The 19,155-nt window shown below is 48.2% G+C and overlaps 1 protein-coding gene across 9 annotated transcripts in view; it reads right to left on the reverse strand.

Annotated features, from left to right (window-relative positions):
* PLEKHG3 (pleckstrin homology and RhoGEF domain containing G3) overlaps nt 1–19,155 on the reverse strand; it is a 40,379-nt gene that overhangs the window by 17,897 nt on the left and 3,327 nt on the right. For 2 of the 9 annotated variants that reach the window (XM_037031738.1, XM_037031740.1), the window contains exon 1: nt 1,287–2,835. The exons of 6 other annotated variants lie outside the window; for them this stretch is intronic. The gene's annotated coding sequence lies outside the window, so the exon portion shown is untranslated. Of the gene's footprint in view, nt 1–1,286; nt 2,836–8,001; nt 8,383–19,155 lie in introns of those variants that run through there. One more of the 9 variants, XM_037031741.1, reaches the window with a different exon arrangement.

Genomic DNA, 19,155 nt, shown 5'->3' on the forward strand with positions numbered 1-19,155 from the left:
TGGAGGCAAAAGGCTGAGTGTTATGATTCTTTACCATTCTATCTAGACCTGCTACACTGTGACGATCTACCCTCCTGTTAGAATAACACAGTAAAATACGGATTCCAGGTCAAAGATCACAGGTCATGAAGAAGGGAAAAAGCATGTGGTCATGAGGTCAGACTATAAATTCCCTGGATGATGAGAAAAGCTGGGCAGTGACCAGGAGACCCAGAATCGCAAGGCTCTCTTTCCTGGGTAGGGGGACCAGAAATGAATGTAGAGACCCCGTAGGGAAGAATGAACAGCAAAATGGGGCAGTGAGAGCAGACAAGGTGAAGTCCAGGGGGGACTGTGAGTGGGCACCACTTGACAGTGACACAGGAGAGCCATCACACTGCATTTGAGTGCATTCTGGTCCCCAAAGCCCATTCCCAGCCATGACTGTGTGTGTGAGTCAGACAGTCAGTCACAGAGACTGCTCAAGCTCAAGTATCAGCTACCCACAAGCCCCCGGGGCAGGGCCAACCCTTCCTTCCTCTCCATTGAGCATCAGTTCACGGAGTAAGACTCACCCCAAAGCCAAGATCAGAACTCAGGTCTTCAAACTCGTCCTAGAAGACACTGTCTGCTGGGGAAGTGGAGGCCTACAGAAGGAGGCAACAGGCAGAGGGCAGCCAAACCCTCCAGCCGGGTGCCCACGGCCACCCCATCCTATAACACCATGTCTCCAGTTTCCCTGCTGTGACCTCTTCCATCTCTCAACACGAACCAGTCCAGTCAATCATCAATCAGCAAATCAGTCTTCTAGAAAACCATTTCAAACACCAGGCCTGTGAAGCCCCCTTCGACAAGGTCACCTAGGACCTTTCCTTTTGAAGGGCCCAAGAAGATGCTCAGACACACACCTTTAAGAGCCTGGGGGCAGAAGAGGAAGGAAGGAAGATCTGGTGTTTTGTTTTGTTTTGTAAAACTTTCTCTAAATGAAACATAAGCCATCCCTGTTAGGTGTCTACCTCCCCTCATGAGGACCACCCCTGAGAAGCCCCAGGCAGGAGGCAGGCAGGCTGCAGCAGTCCCCTAGGGTGCCCAGCACAGTTAACTGCACTCCACTCCTCCCCACTGTGCCTCAGGCACCATGCCCACAGTCTGACCCACACCCCTGCCTCCAAGAAGAAAATGACACCACCCAAAACCCACAACTGCTCCCCTCTCCACGTTCTGCCCCCAGGCCGCTCACCACTGAGGCAGTAGGACACAACCCCGCCCCATCAACCTCAGAAAAAAGGTCTTACAGAGGCACTCACCTCCTAAAGGACCTCTGCTTCGCTGGTCCTGAGGGATCCCCAGGACTCAGCAACACTCCCTGCTGGCCCGCCCTCCCCCTCCGGTGGGCTGAGAAGGCAGGAGAGAGAAGGGGCACTTGCTGGTAAGCCCTCTGTGCCAGCCTGTGCTCTGGAGGCTTCGCAGAAAACAGTTCAGTTCGGGGAGGCTGGGTCCAGGTGAGGAGGAGGCTGATGTCATGCTCTCGCCCCACACCCAAGAAGTGGAAGGCTGACACACCACACCTGCTGTAGAGGCAGACGGGAAAGGAGCAAGGGGGTGTCCCTCAAAGGCAACTGCTCCAAAGTGCACAGGCCAAGTACGGGAAAAGGAAGTTCACCTGGTACCTGCACACGGGCCACGTCCTTCTTCAGGGACTGCAGCCTGCCTCCTTGCGTCTTTCAACTACATTCTACGGGGTCTCCAAACAGCCTCTGACCTTCGCCAGGACTATCCCCTAACTCCACCATCAGAATCTCATCAGAGAAGGTACCAGAAGGAAGCAATAGAGAAAAGGCACAACTTTTCCAAACAACGTTTCCACCTTTTCCAGGGCAGAAACATGAACCTCCACAGAGATCTCAGCGGTGCTCTCGCCTGCCGTTCAGCACAGCCACACACCACGCTGCTCCCCAACTCTGCACCCAGGAGAAGCCCGCTCTCGCCTGCCAGTTCCCACGCACCCCCCCCCATGGGGTCAGGCGCTTCTCTCCACAGGCCCCTCGGCCAGCAGAGTGGGCAGAGCTGAGTGAGATCACACCAGCAGGAGGCCACCTTTCACTGCAACCCCAGGCTTTCCCCAGGAGAATCCTTGAGAAGGCCTGGCTCTCTGCCCCTTTCACAAGCTGTTCCCTCACTCTGGCCCCTGCTCTCCCTCCCCAGAGACTCGGGGGCCCTAAGCACCCTAAGAACAGACAAAGACAAGGGAAGGCTCCCCAGGGAGTGAGTGTGAGTATCGTAACTGTCAGAGGCTGTGCAAACAGTGTGACCACAGTTTCTGGGCCACCCAAACCCTGGCCAGTTGGCTCAAGTTCGTTTTCCTTCGTGAATTCGTGAGTTTCCCACTGCCCGAGAATGGCAGGGGGCCACCCAGCGTGGCTGGGTCTCCCACACAGGACTGCAGCTGCAGGGAAGGGAAAGGACTAACTGCCGATAAAGCCCTCTCACGTGAATTCTGGGGGGAAGCCTGGGCCTAAAGACTGAAGTCCAGAAAACCCCCTTGGCCAGGCCTTGGAAGGAAAGGAAAGGAAAGCCCCTGGCATCCTGTTTCTATGGGAAGATCGCTGGCCCACACCCACACCTTACGGTTCCACCAGCTCACATATATTTGCTCACGGCTCATGTCATCCCTCAAACCTGGAATATGTCCCAGACACTCTTTCCCCACACAAATTTGGTCAACCCACCTCTTTCAGAAAGACCTTCTCAACCATTTCCAATCTCCCCAACACACATCCTATTGTAGACTGAATAATGCCCACCCCACCCCCCCAAGAATATCACATCTTAATCCCTAGATTGAAGGAACCTGTGGATGTTACCTTACATGGCAAGAGCGACTGCTCAAGCAAAGGATCTTGAGATGGGGAGGTTACCCTAGGTTATCGGGGGCGATGTAACCCAAGGGTCCTGTAAGAGGGAGGCAACAGGACTCAACAGTCGATGTGACAACAAAGCAGAGGCACAGAGAGCAATAAAGACGCTACATTGCTGGCCTTGCACAGGGAGGGAGGGGACTGCAAGTCAAAGGACACAGGCAGCCACAGGCAGCTGGAAAGGGTAGTAAGGAAACAAACTGTCCCCCAGAGCCTCCGGAAGAAACANCCCCCCCCAAGAATATCACATCTTAATCCCTAGATTTAAGGAACCTGTGGATGTTACCTTACATGGCAAGAGCGACTGCTCAAGCAAAGGATCTTGAGATGGGGAGGTTACCCTAGGTTATCGAGGGCGATGTAACCCAAGGGTCCTGTAAGAGGGAGGCAACAGGACTCAACAGTCGATGTGACAACAAAGCAGAGGGACAGAGAGCAATAAAGACGCTACATTGCTGGCCTTGCACAGGGAGGGAGGGGACTGCAAGTCAAAGGACACAGGCAGCCACAGGCAGCTGGAAAGGGTAGTAAGGAAACAAACTGTCCCCCAGAGCCTCCGGAAGAAACACAGCCCTGGGGACCCAGGCCACCTTCTGCCCTCCTTGCTGGAACACAGTAAGTGTCTTCAGCCGCTGGGTTTGTGGAGCTCGTTACAACAGCCATGGGTCACCATTACTAAAGACGTCTTTAAAGTCTAATGGCCCTGAGTATTGTTTAAAACACTGGTCCTTTGGGGGTTCATATACGTAAGCTTTTCTTCCGGACTAAAGAGTAAAACCCAGTGGGCTGGGTCTTCTTTCTCATCTTCTTCCTTCACCCACCCCCCCCCCTAGGCAAAGCACTCTCTAGGTGCTCAATACGTGTCTGCTGGAAGGACTGCAGGACTGCCTGGAGCGGCTCGCCACTCCCTTAGATGAAAGATAAACAGTGGTCAAAGTCAAGGCCTGAGCCATTTCCCCCTAGACTAATGGGTTTCCACGTCAGTCACTTACCAGCAAGTTCCCAGTCAGCCAAGAGGCACCCAGGAGTGGTGACTGCTCACTCACCCCACCAGCCCCGTCCTACTGGGCCCCAAAGGCCCAGAGCACAAGCCCAGCTGCCATGCCATGTATTATATATTAAGTGACCGGCCACAAAAAACTGGGAGGGGGGAGGAAAGTGGCCAAGGGACTACCTTGGAGTTTGGAGAAGGAACTGCAATAAGGTCCCTGTACAAACATGCCGGAAAAGCAGTCCAGCCAGAGGCTTCATATAGACATGTAGTAAAGGCAAATGAGAGCAATTACTGCTGATTAGAAATGGCTATAGCTCACAGCCAGGGTACTTCCACTTGGTTCCCAGCACTACTTGTCATTAAGCAGGGAAATGACATGATGTTACCGAACAAGGAGCAGCCAAAGTCAGTGCTAGAAGTCATACACCACTCTCATCTCTAGGTCGCAAAGGCTCACAGGACCACTGCTCCTGATCAGCAATATTCAGGGACCCAGCCCTGCCAATGAGCCATCTAGTAGCCCCTCACCCCCGAGGCAGAGGCTGCCTGACCTGAGGCCTCTAGGCTGAGGTGGGGGTACAGAGGAAACAGGAGCCACGCCTTCAAGAGCTGCGGCATTCACTACTACATCAGGTTCACAGGCACTGGAGAGTCTCAGTGGGAAACAAGTGGGAGCAGAGGGGCCACATCAGGTCCCCCGGAGTTCTCGGCAGAGGAAGAGAGGATGCACACACAAGCATGGGTGTGCAGGGGGCCCACGCAGCTCAGAATGAGTGTACTGCATGGACCCACAGGGTCTGGGGTCAAGCAGACCTGGCTTGAACCCCAGCTCCTCCACTTAACCGGCTGTGTGTGGCCTTGGGCAAGACTCACTTGATTTTTTAAAAAATTTTTCTAATTTCTGAAAAAGATTTTATTTATTTAGAGAGAGGAGAAGGAGGGAGACAGAAAAGGAAACAGTGATGTGCGAGGGAAACATCAATTGGTTGGCTGCCTCTCACATACACCCAACCAACGGACCTGGCCCGAAACTCAGGCATGTGCCCTGACCAGGAACTACACTGGTGACCCTTCGGTTCACAGGACTGTGCTCAACCCATTGAACCACACCAGCCAGGGCTTAATTTTTAGCTATTAATTTTAGAGAGAGGGAGGGGAGGGGGGAAGGAAGGAAGGAAGAGAGAGAGAGAGAGAGAGAGAGAGACATCGATTTGTTGTCCCACTTATTTCTGCACTCATTGGTTGCTTCTTGTATGTGCCCTGACCGGAAAGTGAACCCAACCAGGGCTAGGCAGATGACATTTTAAAGCTGCAATCTCCTTTTCCTGTCGCCACTTGAAAATCAGAAACATTTTCTGACCAACCGAGCTACCTGGCCAGGGTATGAGTCACTTGACCCTGCCCACCTTCAAGTTCCTCATCTATAAAATGAACCTAGCGCCCTGGCTGGTGTAGCTCAGTGGATTGAGCACGGGCCTGTGAACCAGAAGATCGCGGTTTGATTCCCAGTCAGGGCACATGCCTGGGCTGCAGTCCAGTTCCCGGCAGGGGACACATGATACATTGTGTGTCCTCGGCAGAGGCAACCATACATTGATATTTCTCTCCCTCTTCCTTCCCTTCCCCTCTAAAGATAAATAAAATATTAAAAATAAATAAATAAAAATAAAATGAGCCTAGCAGTAATACCAGCCTCACTGATCTCCAAGATCAAGGTGATAACAGCAAAGCTATTTGTACACAGCCGAGACACAGTAGGACCACCATAAATGGTGGCAGCAATGATGATGATGGTGGAAAACTTATTTCTTCCACGAGCAGCCAGGACAAAAGATTTTCTGATTTGTGCCTAAAATGTTGAACTGCATCTCAAATTAATAAAGATATTTGTTAAACTAGGTTAAAAGCATAACCTAGTGCTCCCCACCAACCATCCACCACCCATGATCCCAACAACCCACCATCCATGATCCCAATTATCGGTTTGGACCAAGCTCATATAAAGGCAAATATAAAGCAATTCAGCTGAGAAGAAAAAACAGTCTAACATCCATGCCCAACAGAAGGCCAAACCAGAAGATGAAGTATAAATAATTCAGAGTCCTTTGCTGTAGCAGGCAAGACGCAATCCTCAGGGTTCCACCAGGAGAGACAGCAGGTCCTGCTAGGAGCTGGAGAGGAGCAGGGCCATGTGGAACTACAGGCCTGAGCAAGAAAAGAATTTAAGGTAATGTCAGGTAGCAAAATCACAAGTCAGTGAACAATACAAACCATCCTTGACACTGGCCTGTGGGTTTTAAAGAAAAAACAAAAATCCAGCTTCAGAGTGGACATGCAGAGAGACAAGACATAAGACCAAGACACAAGGTACTGGGGAAGAGCCCTGGGGTTCACCCATTCTCTAAGTCCCAAGGGACATCCAACAGGGCGGAGCAGCAGAATGTGCTCGAATGAGCCCAGGGGCTCACGCAGCACCACTGGAAAGCAGTCCTAGCCCTGCTCCTACCTAGCAGGCTGGGAGGAGCAAGGCAGCGATTTGTGCCACATGTCTGCCTCTTTGGGGATAACACTACTGCCCTTCCTACCTGAGTTAAGAGCTTCAGAATTCACTGGACAGGTGTTGTTAAGCACTCACTTTGCACAAAGACACTGTGGCAGCCTTGTGGGAGACACAAAAACGAATCACACGTGGAACCCGCTCCCCAGAGCTGATCTCCCATCAAGAGAAGCAGAACAAGTGCACCGATAACAAAAGGAGGTAGAGAGTGGTGTTGTGAGCAGTTTGGCAATTCCAGTCTGGGGCGTCACTTCCGAGTATGACGCCCTAGGGCTGCTGAAAAAAGTAAGATGTTGCTCCTGTCATTGAGGAACTGAATTCTGGAGGAGAAACCAGCCCTGTAATAGATTACCCACAAAGCAGTGCCTTGAATGCTGGTGCAAAAGTACAACTACATAAACTGTTAGAGTAGCTGGTACCACCTGGGGGGACAGGGCAAATAGATTTAAAGGAGGTGGAGACATTCTAGCTGAGTCTGGAATGATGACTAAGCTTTTGCCAGGTGAAGAGACCTCTGAGGACGTCTGATGCAAAGGCAGCATCGTGGGGAAGTCGAGTCCCTAAAGGACCTGGACCACCCAAGGACCTGGGCAGCTGGCAGCAAGTGGCCAGGCTGGAAGGCAGGCCAAGGACAGACTAAAGGAATCGGCGACAGTTTTATGGAGAAGGACGCACCTGAGCCAGGCCTGGAGGAACAACTACCAAGGCAGGTTCTATGAGACGAGGTGTGGGAATGTGCCTTAAAAAGATACAAACCACCATGCGGCGCTATGGTGGCAGGTGTCCAGATAACTAGAATGTCCAAGAACCTGGAGGCCCGAGAAGGTGTTGACCATTCAGACGGTTTCGAGGAGAAAGAGAGAGGCAGAGGGAGCATCTGCTAGAAAGAATGAGGCATATTAACAACCCCTGCGAAGGGGAACAAAGGAAGAAGCCCCAGATAAATGTGAGGCTCTGAAGCTACCTAGGAATTAGACGCTTCTAAAAGCAGGATGAGAACACCTGCTCTAGAACGCTGAGACACAGGACTTCCTGGAAGGGAATCTCCCATTGAAACCTGGAGCCATTAGCTCCCCCCACCACTGGGGGAGGGGTCAGCATACACTGTTAGATTTAGGGAGCAAGGCTGCCATCAGGACAGCTCCCCCAGAGGCAATTTCCCCTCCAACTCCAAGCAGCAGCAACCAGAAAAGCATGTTAATGTAAAGTGGCCCCCTTTCGTGAAGTGCTTCAATCCATCAAACAGCCGTGGCCTTTCTCATTCCCGGGGCACTATACCAAGAGATGTGCTCCGGACACTTCTTTGTCCTAGACACTGACCTTGGGCCCGGTGCCTGACCCAGAGAAGTTAGGAAAACGACTTCCAAGGCAGACTGTAGAGACTCACATCTGAAGGTCAATTTGCAGAGGCAGCCAGCCCTTCAGACAGCAGGGCCTCCCACAGTTCCCCTTGGGGAGCTCTGCCCCACAGAGCCCAGGAAGGCCCCTCTCCACCCGGCAGCACCTGCCCCACCCCCAGCCCCTCAGGTCCCTGCCTTTCCCAGGGGCCTCACCAGGGAGGCCCAGAAAACTCATCCAACCAGTTCCCAAGTGGGAGGAGAGGCGCTTTCTCCCTCAGCTGAGAGGTTATCCAGCCCAGAATGTGGGCAGGAGGGCAGCTGCCACCAAACCCCATGTTCTGGGGCGAGGGGGTGCACATGGCATGGAGTGCTGCGCCCAGGCAGCAGAGCACCGCTCCTGGAAAAGCAAGGCCTTGATTCAAGGTTGTAAGATGTAACCAAGCCAGGATCTGCCCCGGACCTCCTTGCTCCCACGGCCCAGAGCTCCAGAGGCAGTGGGCACTGACGTAGTGAGAATTGCCCCTGCCTGGTGGCATCCATCAAGGACAGGACAGGGTTGGGGAGAACTTCCGTTCACCTGCTCCACCTGCCACTGCTTGATTTTATCTAATAACCACCCTCTGTGGATTCTGGGAAAGGGAAAGTCCCGGAAGAAGTAAATGATTAACCCTGCTTTTCCCGGGGCATGTGGGTGCGTGCGTGCATGTCTAACAGTGTGCTGGGTCGTCCCAGGAAGGGCCCCTTCTCTAACCACCCAACTCTGAATGTCCCCTAGAAGAATCACTTGCTGTCCCCTTAACAAGGACACAGGACACTCTTACCCAGCCAGGACAGACAAATCCACACTAGAAGAAGCCGGGCAGGATAAAGAGGACCAGCCGTCTTTCCTGCACCTGCACCTGTGAGGACCTCAGTGTCTGAACCCCCAAGGGAGAAACCTACCTTTGGCCCCAAAGCCTGTGGCTGGCCAGGTTTCACACAGCAGGGTGGGGTGGCAGGGGAGGGGTCTGGCAAGGCTTGGAGTTGACAGAGTCCTGGTCACACCCCACTTGCACCCCTGGCATGACCCCAGCTGGGTACCTACTGCTTTTCTCAAAAGGGCTCCCATCTGAGCACCGAGAGGGCCGTGTGGGACCGGGAAGCTGCATTCTTCCACACGGGCACTGGCAGTCGGGCAGTTAACAGGCTTGGGGCGAGCAGAGAGCTGCCACCAACAGCCTGGGAATCACGGCGCCTGCGCCTCCTGCAAAACCTCTCCAATAAATGTCCTATTCAGAACCAGTTCTGCGTGTGGGTCATACTTTCTGCATTTCTATCATTCTTGATTCCTGGGAGGCCCCTAAGAGAGGAAATGCAGCTTCCCACTCCAATTCAGTAGGTCCCCACCGGATGGGGACTGAGGCCAGGGCCAGGCAGGTGAGCACCACACTACTGAGGACACGCAAGTATCTGCAGTAATTAAACACCGGGCACACTAACAGCAGGAAGTCAAGTACTGAACACACACAACAAAGCCAGATCATTCACCAGCGCCATAATACTCCATTTATGCAGCTCCTCCCCCACTGCAGGCCAGCAAAGCTGGAGGACATTAACACTTCAGGCCTCACCAACAACCATGGGTAGCAGGGAGGGGCAGGTGAGCATCAGGTATTATTACCTGCGTTACAGATTAGGAAACTGAGGCACAAGTAGCTCACAATGCCAAAATGGAATACCGTCAACTAGCATTTTATTTGGGTGAACCAGGCACTGTGCTAAACACATTCTCTGTGTAATCTCCTCACAGCGACCCTATGATCAGGAGCTATTTGCTCGCTTACCCAGGACTGGACAGTGAGGTAAGGGGGAAGTTCCTTCCCCTACACCAGCTCCCTTAGGATGGAAGAGAAAGGTGCCATCCCACAGCCCCTCGTGGGAATGCCATTGGGCTAGTAACAGTTGACTCCAGAACAAGTGGCTACACTGTGGGGCGGCCTCAGAGGCCAAAACAGTCACCCAAATTCATAACTCACTCGTATATGCCTCCACAAACCACTTTTGTGACCACCTAAGATGACCTGGCAAAATGGTCAGCTACCATGGTCCCCTTTCTGGTCCCTCAACTTGAGATGTATGAAAACTTTTGGTCTCCCCGGGAGTGGGTTGAGGTGGGCTTACCTGTACACTAACTTGAGACCAGTTCAATAAAATGCACACCCTAAAGGGGGGAAAAAAATGACCAGGAACAAGCACAAGGCTGCCTTTCTCCACCTGTGAGGTCTCACAGTAGGGGCACTAATCTGTACCGGGGCACAGTGAGCAGCAGCAATCTCGTTTTTTCTGTGAGTGCCCTGTCCACTCACGTCAATTACAGCCTCCTAAAGGTAAGGAGGGCCAGATCTTCCTGGGCTTCTGTAATGTACACTGTCTTCCCCCAGGTCTTCAGCAGGTCTTCTCCTGCCTCTGAGAATTGACCTTCAGATGTGAGTCTATACAGTCTGCCTTGGAAGTCGTTTTCCTAACTTCCAACAAATCCCCAGCACTGATCTTGGCAGCTGCGGAAACACTCACTGGAAGGAGGCTGAGGCACACAGGACGAATGGTGTTTTCTGGGCTCTCAGGATGGGAGAAAAAGCCAGCGCCAGTGGAGACACAGAAAAAGGTTCAGGAGCAAGCGCCAAACTGTTCACCTCTTCTCCGCTGCCTGAAAGCTGCACAAGTGGGGCTGAGATGACTTCCTGTCCGAAACAGGACAACTCAAACCCACTCGCATTCATTGGCAGTTTAAACCCTGTGCCAGGTGCTGAGGACGTAGCAATGAATAAGACAAACCTGGCTATCACAGAATTAATGCTCCAGCTGGGAGGAAGGCCACAAAAAGTGGACAAATCGCTTAGAGAGTGTGAGGGGGGTCTGGGACTTTGTTAAGTAGGGAGGTCTGAGAAGGCCCTTGGAGATGGCTCTTAAGCAGAGAGAGATCCGTGTGATAAGCAGCATCCAGGCATGCAAAGTTCTGGGGGAAGAGCCCTCCAGCAATCTTTTCCCTACCCGACCGTGGGCCACACACCTACACACACGATTTGTCCTAGACCTCATCATCACCAGTAAGGGCAGACTTCCAAAATATTTAGTTTTTAAGCATCCTACTCCTTACCACCACGGAAAAGGAGCTCAGTGTAAAAAATTACAAACACAGTGAAAAAAACCACCAGACGAGAGTCTGAAGACAAAACAATCAGTATTCCAAGAGCTAAAAATACAAGAAAAATCTAAAAATATACATATTGTCTAAAGTACCAAATGGAAATGAAATATACATTATTAAAATTTAAAACCCAATAGGCAGGTTAGTGAAATGGGGAAGAAGTGGAGGACATCATCCTGAGACAGAAAATATCAAGAGACATAGAGGTTCACAGAATTCCACAATAAAAAGGAAAGAATGGAGAAGGGCAATGTTCAAAGTCAGAACATATATGAATTTTCCAGAACTGAAGATGGGCTCATCCTTAGATCAAGGGCATACCCAATCGGCGGGCAAGCCCATCCTCGGGGTTCAAAGTTCACATTCAGTTAATTCATGCACTGTATAAAGACAGAACACTAAAAACAAAAAAGAACACTGCCCAGCGTGGCTCAGGTGGTTCCTCCCCAAACCAGAAGGTTGCAGGTTCAATTCCCAGTCAGGGCACAATGCCTAGTTTGTGGGTTCAATCCTGGATCCCAGATCCCTGCTCCAGGCACCAATGGGAAGCAACATTTCGATGCTTCTCTCTCTCCCTCCCTTCCCCTCTAGAATCAATGAAATAAAAATGTCTTCAGGTAAGGATTTAAAAATATATATATTTTTTATCTTAAAGGATTATAAGGAAATAACATGAACAATTGTATGCTAATGAAGTAGGGGGCTTAGATGAAACAAATTCCTAGAATGACACAAACCGTTGGCTGAAACTGATTTCTTTCTTCTCAGGAAGAAATGGAAAATCTGAAGAAACTTGTTAACAAGAAACTGAATTAATCATTTTTAAATTTCTAATTTAAAAAGCCCCAAATTAGAAGGCTTTGCTGGTGAGTTCTACACATTTGAAGAAAAATTAATAATTCTTCCCAAACTTTTCCCAAAAACAGAAGAGGAAAGAACACTTCCCAACACATCCTATGAAGCTATCTTACCCTGATACCAAACCAGACAAGACATCACAAGGAAAAAATGTGTCAGTCCAATGTCCTTTATAAACATGGCAGGAAAAAACCTCAACAAAACACTAACAAATTGAATCTGGCCACATATTCCTTTAAAAGTGTATCCATGATGACTGTGTGGTTACCCCAGGAATACAAGATTGGGTTAACGCCTGAAAGTCAATTAATATAATTCTAGGTTATCAATAAAGTACAAAACTACCTGGTCATTTCAACAGACCCCCTCAAAATCACTGAGAAAATCGAGCGCCCTTCCATGATAAAAACACCACACGAACTAGAAATAGAAAGGACCATCCCTGCCCTTAGATACAGCATCTAACAAACAAACAAACAAAAAAAACCCACGGGCTATTTCACACCTAATGGAAAAAGTGGAATGCTTTCTCCTTAAGACTAGGAACAAAACAAGGGTGTTCCCCTTCTTGACACTTCTATTCAACATTGTACCGGCATTCTAGCCGGGGCAATTAGGCAAGAGGAAGACATTCCAATTGAAAAGGAAAAAGTAAAACTATCTCTCTTCACAGATGACATGATCTTACATATACAGAAGATCCTAAGGAATCCACTACAAACTATTAGAACTCACAAGAGGTTGGCAAGATGGCATGATGCAAGAGCAATATGAAAAAAATCAAGCCTATTTTTATGTACTAGCAGTGAACAATCCAAAAATAAATTTAAGAAACAAAACAACCCCAAAAGTATTTTATGCAGCGAAAAGCATAAAATACTTTGGAATAGCCCTGGCTGGTGTAGCTCAGTGGATTGAGCGCGGGCCTGCGAACCACACGATCAAGGTTCGATTCCCAGTCAGGGCACATGCCTGGGTTACAGGTCAGTTCACAGCAGGGGACACACCAGAGGCAACCATACATTGATATTTCTCTCTCTTCCTTTCCCCTCTAAAAATAAATAAATAAAATCTTTAAAAAATACTTTGGAATATATTTAATAAGAGAAGTGCAAGATGTACTGGAAACCACGAAACACTGATAAAAGAAATTAAAGACCGAATGAATGGAAGGGTATCCCATGTTCATGGATTGGGATAGTTAACATTCTTCAATCCTTGGCAATGAGTATTGAACTGAACTACAAGACTGAACTACAAGACTCATTCAAAATTCCAGGTGGCATTATTGTAGAAATTGACAAGATGATCCTAAAATCTGTCCAGAAAAACAGGGAAGCAAGAATAGGCAAAACAATCATGAAAAATATTTTTTTGTGTTTTGAAGGGAACTATCAAGTAAATGAAAAGATATCAGACGTATTGTGACCGTTTTGCAATGTATACAAATATTGAATCATTGTGTTGTACACCAGAAACTAATACGCAGTATAGTCCCCCCTTATGTTCCACAACCCCCAGTGGATGCCTGAAGCCACATAGTACCGCACCCTATGTACGCTATGCTTCTTCCTATGTATATACATAAAGAAAATAGTCACAGCAGACTACATATTGTATGAACTCATTTACGTGAAATGTCCAGAAGAGCCAAATCCACAGAGACAGAAAATCGGGTAGTGGTTGCCTAGGGCTAATGGGTACAGGGGGTTTTTTTGGATAAAAATGTTTTCAGACAAGATAGTGGCAATGGTTGCGGAATTCTGTGAATATGCTAAGAACCAGTAACTATATACTTTACATAGGTGGATTTTAAGTATGTAAAACATACCTCAAAAAAATAATAAATCAGTCAGATCTTAAAAAGTAACAAGTCAGTAAGAAAAGTATAGACTATGCAACAACTACTACCGAAAAAATTGGCCAGTCCTCTGGGGGAAAAAATAAAATCAGTTCCATCTTTCAAGGCTGAGTGGTTCTCACCCTGGGCTGAACATAAACACCACCTGGGATGTTTCATAAGCAGGCCTCGATCCCAGAATATTCCTGTTTTATTGGTCTGACCTGAGACAAGGCTCAGACATCAGCACTTTCCCAGGGGCTCCTCTTGACCTTTAATGTGTAATCAGGCTTGAGAACCAGTGTTGTGTGTATTTTAAAAGATAAACAATACACACACACACATGCACACACACACGCATTCCAGGTAAATTTAAAATGTAAGGACGGAAAGCAACACTTAACTCTAAAACAACATATTAAAATGTATATTTATAAAATTAGATTGGAAAAGATTTCTTGAACAGGACACAGTAAGTACAAACAAAAGATCAGTAAATCTGAGATTAAAATTAAACATCCCTTGAAAAATGACACTAATAAAGGTAAGACAATTTTGAGCTAATATATAATGAATATGACCTGCAAAAGATAGTTATTAAATATTTTTTTTCATTCCTAAAAATCAACAAGAGAAAGACAATGGCAATTAAAATGGAAAAAATACACAAGAACCTATAACATGGTGCAGGGTGGGGAGATGGTGAACTAGGGACCATGAGTGGGAAACTTTTCACTATATTCCCTTTCGGGGTTTGGATTGTGAATGTATTACATAGTTTAAAAAAATGGTTTGTTTGTTTTTTTTGTGAAGGGCAAAGAGTCACAGAAGAAAACAAACATGATAATAAACATGAAAAGTACCCATCCCTTCCTGTAATCAAAGGGCTAATTTTAAAAACAAATTTATAAAATAATTTTAAAATACCATTTCATATCTACTAGATTAAAAGATACAAACCAAATGTCACTGAAATAGGAGCTCTCATGTTCCCAGGAAAAATATACATTGGCTTTGTATATTGGTAAATATGCATTGGTTATGAATGATTCAGGGTCATTATTTTGGGCAGCAGCATCTTAAAAAGCACAGAGAAGATGGGCACATGGGTGTTTCGTACAGTATTATTTATAGTGGTATGAAAATAGGAACAAACCTAAATGTCCATGAATAAGAAAACTGTGACTTAACTACACAATACATATCGATAGTTAAATAAATACCCTAGACGTAAATATATCAACATGGATAAATCTAGACACTATTGTTAAATAAAAAATGCAAGTTCAAGAAGAATGCATCTAACGTGTCAAAACTAAAAGAGGTAACAAATTACTTACATACCACAATAATGAGTATAAAAACATGCATAGGAATGATAATCGCCACAATCAGAAGAATGTTACTTCTAGAGAGGGAAAGAAGAGAAGGTGATTAAGAGAAAAACACAGAAGGCTTCGAATGTCACTTTCTATCTCTACAATAAATGAGAAGTAGACATGGTAAAATTACCATCTGCCAGATCTGGATGGGGGGCACATGGTGGGAGAGGTTGCTACGCAGAGGCCGGCCCCTGTCACCCTGGGGACGGGCGGGGACAACCAGAGCCAAGACTGCACAGCACAGCATCTTTCAGCCACATCCAGACCCAAAACAAAGGAACAAAGCTCTTCATGGAAAGAGGCCTGGGATTTTTGAAACGGCAGCTCCTCCCTGTCATTTTCTGGCCTCAGAAAGTGCTGGGTGGCCCTCAGGCAGGTGCTTAAAATGTACGTGTATTGAAAGCTTTCTTGTTTCCGCTAGGGCAAGTGCCCTTTGGAAGAACTGGCAGTCTGCTTGGGTGTAGCCGAATTGAGGCAGACCCATCCTAGCTCTACTGTTAACACAATAAAACCTTGACTTGCTGCACAGAGAGCTGCCCAAAAAGCCCCACTTGCAAGAGAGTGAGGCGTTTCAAAAACAGTCTGGGTCCCTACAGAGCTGAGAGCACGTGCTCCAGAGTCACTCAGACGTTCAACCTCATCCCCAAGTCTCGGCTGAGGGATTCTGGACAAGCAATGAACCTTGTGAGTTTCCTTATCTGTGGGTGGGGCCACACCACTTATTTTGCCTTGTTGAGAAAATGATATTATTACTTAAGCATCAACAGTTTTAAAATTTTAGTCCATTTGATTGGGAATCTTCTAAGACTTGATTGGATTATTTTTTAGAGAAATGAGAAGGGAGGGAGAGAGGGAAAGAAAAACATACATGTGTGAGAGATACATTGATCAGTTGCCTCTCACATGGCCCCCCCCACGGGGGACTTGCCCCACAACCCAGGCATCTGCCCTGACTGGGAATCGAACCCGCAACCTTTTGGTTTGCAGGCCAGCACTCAATCTACTGAGTCACATCTGCCACGGTGGGAATCTTTTAAAAATATACTATTCCTTTCCTTCCTAAACAGAGTCAACGGAACATAATTTAACCTTTTCTTGATGACTTGGGGTCACAATTACCAGCAAACATCATCAATTTTCTTTAGTTTTTTAAATTAAGTGCATTAGGGTGACACTGGTTAATAAGATTATATAAGTTTTAAGTATACTTTTCTACGATACATTATCTGTATATTGCATTGTGTGCCCACCACCCAAAGCCAATTCATCCTCCATCAGTCATCATACATTTGGCCCCCTTCACCCTTTACTACCCCACCCCCCTTCCCACTGGTAACCACCATACTATTGTCTGTATCTATGAGTTTCAGTTTTATATCCCGCATATGAGTGAAATCATATGGTTGTTAGCTTTCTGTGACTTATCTTGCTTAGCATAATATCCTCAAGGTCCACCCATGTTGTTGCATCAATGATCAAAATGATGATTTCCTGCAAGGGCCCAAGTGTGCCAAGCCATTCGACCTAAATAAACAACTCCCGGCTTTTCACAGCCTTCTGATCTCGGTCAACTCTCCATTGCACTGTGGTCATTTTTCCTCTCAATGCCAGTCTCTTTACACCCTTTCTTTGCAGCTTCCTTTCCGTTGTGGGCTTGGAAACAGGATGACACAGCTTATATATAAAAATTAAACAGGGTCTGAGGGCACTGGTATAAAAAAGGGGGGGGCGGTGAGGGGGGGACTTGAGTCCTGGCTGATCTGAGACCTCCTTGGCCGCACGCACATACGCGTGGCTGCTGCACGGCCAAGCCCTGAACAAGCAAGAAGGGATGTGATGCAATTTTATGGGACATACTATGGGGTGAGCTCTACTCAAGACTACAAGCACACCCCACTGTCCACCTGCGGGCAAATGCAGGAGGCCCGGGTGGACTGGTCCCAAAGACCCCAGGCACCCCTTCACTTTTCCGGGCTGGAGGAATACAGGTCTGCCTGCCCCTCCGCCAGAGCAGCTGACCACAGGTTACCTTCTTAGAACCTTATATCCTGGGCACGTTCAGTCAGGAATAGAACATCAGTGAAGAGCATGAAAATTTAATTCCTATGATTTCATCACATGGTTTTGTTATTAATAAATACTAAGTATTTATTATTCAACAAATATTTACTGTAATGCAGGGAGCACAGAAGATGTAGTAATGTGCAGAATAGGTAGAGGCAGCTTAAATACTGGTTCCCTTTTTTCCCCATAAACTTGTCATCTATTACTCAAGAGCTCTGATCTACATACTTATACACAGTCTCACAGCCTGGACAGTAAATAACATGAGTGTTTTAAGAGCTTCCAGTACCTGTAGAACCCATCTCTCCTCTTGGGCTCCTATTACCACAGTAAAGTTGACTTCCCTCCTCCTGCACCCTCTTCTCATCCCCAACCAGGCTCCAGCAATAATCAGAGCAACTTCTAGAACCCTCAAACTGTGTTTCCTAAAGTCTGCACGCACAGCTGCCATTGCCTCTACTGGCATGTTGCTCAGGTCCTGTGTCCAGCCTGAGTCAGCTCAGCCCAGTAGGGAATTTAAGAGTCCTTAAAAAAAATCCTTCTTTGAGCGTTAACCAAGGCTCCCTCCCCAGAGGGCAGCAAGAGGACTATGAAAAGCCCCTCTCTCCCTTAGCTTGCATGTCCATGTGGCGACATGCCCCAAGGGCTGGGCTCGACTGCCACCCACTGCCTTCCTCCCCCTAACTTTGTGGAGCACAAGCTGGAGTAGCTGAAACCACCAAGCCCAGAGTCCTCTCAGGACAGGACGCAGTGCAAGCTCAGCATGCCCTGATCACTTGTACTGCTGTTCTGGTTGCTCCATGGGAACAAAGAGGAATCGGGCAGAGTTCCTGCCCTCAGAGAACGTTCAACCAAAATAAGAACACAGTCAAGACCCAGCTGACGGGCCGGGCTTTACCCCCAAACAGGCTGCCGGCATCTCTAGATGCACCTCCTTACTACACTCACAGGCTAATTAACTCCGCCTTATTTTCTCTGCCGTGACAGAAGTGTCGGGGGCTGTTCAGGTCCCTCTCTGCAGCTTCCTCTGAGGCCAGATTATATCTAGCTTCAGCTGCCTCCCCGCACCAACAGGCAGGCCCTGAAAGTTCCCTCACCACGGGGCCTGCCTGGCTGGCTGGCTGGCCTGCAGAGTGCAGCGGGGCACCCCAGGGAGTGGCCTGACTGATGACCACTTCCCTGGGCCCCACCCTCCACTGCCCAGCCAGGGCAGCGCCCCCAGGAAACCGCTCACTGCAGCTTTAGATGAGCTCCTCCCTTCTGAGGTCACACCTCCAGCTGAGAGGGGAAGCAGTTGACAGCTGCTCAGAGTTGAGCAGAGAGCTAGACTCTAACATCGGATGTCTGTCCCTTCTGCCACTCTAAATTCTGGTCCATGAGGACCCTTCCTACAACTTTTTTCGAGGCTGCCTCTGAGCCTTCATCAGAATCCTCTAGCCACCTCCACAGGTTCCCTGGAACAGCTCCCTCTTGCCCTCTGCCCAGCTCTCCAGCCCCTCCCTCATCCCCCCACCCCCTTCGCCCCCTCACTGTCTGCAAACTTATCTAATAGACACTGGAGATGGGGGCAGAGCGGTGGGGATAGCCTTCCCATCGCGAGGCAGAGTGGAGAGGCCAGACACTACCGCGTGATTCAGTAGGGCTTGTTGGAAACAGGGACTTCCAGAGCAAGAGAGGGTCGGGGCGCCAGTCACCAGGGGAAGCAGCACACACCTGCATGTCCCCTATTCAACTATCAGGAGTCTAAGGTCACGGTGAAAAACAGAAACAGAAAGGCTCACTAAACAGAAAGGCTGCAATAACTAGGATTTCTATTTTCACCTCCCTCTAATCGCCCATTCCTACCTAAAAATTGAAATAGAAACTTCCCATACACAGTCCCTATCATTAAAGATCTTAGGCTACCTCTGCAGAATTGGGAAAAATAACTAGACTATCATTTATTGAACACCTGCATCGGCTGTGCTAGCGTTTAACATACATCATCTGTCTCATTGTTCATTTTCACAATTCCATACACAATAAGTATGATGACT

The sequence above is a fragment of the Sturnira hondurensis genome, unplaced genomic scaffold, assembly GCF_014824575.4.
Source record: "Sturnira hondurensis isolate 20B ecotype Veracruz unplaced genomic scaffold, ASM1482457v3 Scaffold0021143, whole genome shotgun sequence".
Classification (NCBI taxonomy): Eukaryota; Metazoa; Chordata; class Mammalia; order Chiroptera; family Phyllostomidae; genus Sturnira; species Sturnira hondurensis.